Source organism: Oryzias melastigma, linkage group LG2 (genome assembly GCF_002922805.2).
Source record: "Oryzias melastigma strain HK-1 linkage group LG2, ASM292280v2, whole genome shotgun sequence".
NCBI lineage: Eukaryota > Metazoa > Chordata > Actinopteri > Beloniformes > Adrianichthyidae > Oryzias > Oryzias melastigma.
In genome coordinates this window covers 325,227-328,015 of record NC_050513.1, presented here as the reverse complement: position 1 = coordinate 328,015, position 2,789 = coordinate 325,227, and positions in this window count along the sequence as shown.

Below are 2,789 nucleotides of genomic sequence, written 5' to 3'. Positions count from 1 at the left end.
ATATATATATTAGAGCTGTCAGGCGATTCAATTTTTTAATCGCGATAATCGCATTGTCCAGAGTTAACTCACAATTAATCGCAAATTAATATGTGGCCTTCTTTTCGGAAAAAAATGTGTGCTTCGTGGAATTTAGCAGTTCTACATTTATTATGAAAACAAGAATGACAAAATTAATAGTTCTCATCAAAACTACTTTATTTTGTAACATTGTATTGAGATAAACTTTCTTAACAATAAAAGGCTGTAACATAAAACGCCAAACAAAAGCCCAAGTGCAAGTGAAGGGCATTTTAAATTCAAAACTTCAATCAACGTTCAGTAAAATAAAATAAAAAACATCAAAAACATCAAAAATAACATTTTAACACTTTCATGTTCATTTTTTATCAGGACCAAATCTTTTCCTCCTCTGCTGAACTACAGTAATAAATGAAATAGAGATTTATCATTTCCAATTAACTTTTGTTTTTTAAAACATTAAAGACTGAGAAAAGCGGGATACTCTGTGGATAGTTTGACAGTCTGTTACTGCCGCCGCGTTCTCTGGCTGCAGCTCGATGCAGCGACGTGTCCAGCGGAGCTCACGCCATGAATATGCCGGCAGACAGACCGCTATGCTGGGGCTGGATAACGCTTAAACCTCCAGAACTTTGGGATATTTTGCATATTTTCGCGCGGTGAAAGAGGGACGGGCCACACACTCAAAGCTGAGATTTATCTTTTCATCTACAAATAACTGACGTTGTTTAAACTACATTAAACTATGCTTGCTGTTCGGAACGTCGGGGGTCCGCAGCTCTCGGGATGCGGTGCCGGACGCGAGCCGGTACCACCAGACGTGGTACTGGACGCAAACCGGAGCCGGGTTAGAGTGCAGGAGCTCTCCGCATCCTGGCGCCGGGTCGGTTCTAGCTAGCAGCTCGGTGGTTGGAGACCCGCCCGTGATCTAGTGAGAGCAGCCGGTGAGTTAAAGGGGGGACGCCCGCGCGCGGTATGGAAAGGCACGTATGAGAAAATCCACGATTAATGCGTCAAAAAAATTGTCGGCGTCAAGCACATGTCAGATTAACGCTAAACGCGACAAATCTGACAGCCCTAATATATATATGTGTGTGTGTGTGTGTGTCTCTCCCTCTATATTATATTTGTATGTAAATATATATATATATACATAGGGAATGAGAGAGAAAGAGACACAAAATATATTTACTCAAATTTCTGTCAGATCAGGAGAATAAAAAAGATCACATTTGTGACGTAGATGTGACGCTTAGATGCTGGACAGGACAACAGGTATTTTTTTTTTACAGCAATGAGGAGGATAAGGGGGGCGGGGCTGCCTTACACTCAGAGGTGAATGTCTGATCAACTGCCTGTTGCTATAGTTGTTCTTATACTTATTGTTTTAAAAAAGAGGGACTTATGGGGAAAAAAAACAAGACCTGTGGAATCCCATTACACCACTGGTAGACGATAAACATTTTTTGTACTTTAACAATGGCGATCTTGGTGCTGGACGTTGATATGAGATAATCATGAAAGATTTCTTCATCAATTAATTTTTCACATTATTAAACAGGAATCAAATGTTTCTGTTGTAAATCAAATGTTTCTTGCTGGTTTGGTAATTTGATTACTACAAAAGGATAGTTATTTATTGTGTCCGACAAGGAAAGCCTGTTTTGTTCTTTTTAATAATTTATTGATGTTATATACACTTTAAAAGACAAAAACTTAGAAGAACAGAAAGAGCAAAAAAAAGCAACACTAAGAACAATCAAAATAATGCTATTGCTAAAAGTCAGCAAAAGGAAAAAACAAAAAATGTAAAAAGCGCGTGTACACTGCGGAACTCACAATTACCATGTGTAAAACAACTGTGTTAACCAGTAAGCCACAGCAGACAACGGGAATTATCCCCTCGGTCTTTGCTATTTTTTTTCAAGTATAACGGCGTTTTCAACGCCCGTATGTGACACGAAAAAACTGTGCAACAGAACAGCGTTGTGGACGTGCGGTTTGTACGCGGTAAACCGCCGCTTAGGACAACACAAGGAGGCATATTTTACATGCTACTTTTGAAACATTCCTAAAAAACTGCATTTTGGATGGCCAATGTGCCATTCTTACCGCTTAACTGCTGATTTATGACCCTTTTCGCTTGCCGCCAAAAGACCATAACACCCTTTTTTTTACCCCAATTGTTCAAGTTCCCAGAGTAGGATAAAGCACCAGCAGTGAGGTTACCACCGCTCTGGTCTCGTTTCAAACCTGAAAATTTCAGATTCAAAAACAGAAATAAGAGAGTTGAAAGAGGAAAAAAAAGATCCATCCATCCATCCATCTTCCTCCGCTTCATCCGGGACCGGGTCCCGGGGGCAGCAGTCTAAGCAAAAATGCCCAGACTTCCCTTTCCCCGGCCACTTCCTCCAGCTCCTCTGGGGGGACCCCGAGGCGTTCCCAGGCCAGCCGAGAAACATAGTCTCTCCAGCGTGTCCTGGGTCTTCCCTGGGGCCTCCGCCCAGTGGGACATGCCCGGAACACCTCACCAGGGAGGCGTCCAGGAGGCATCCGGACCAGATGCCCGAACCACCTCAACTGGCTTCTCTCGATGCGGAGGAGAAGCGGCTCTACTTCGAGCTCTCTCCGGGTGTCCGAGCTTCTCACCCTATCTCTAAGGGAGCGTCCAGCCACCTTACGGAGAAAACTTATTTCAGCCGCTTGTAGTCGGGATCTCGTTCTTTCGGTCACGACCCAGAGCTCATGACCATAGGTGAGTACTGGAA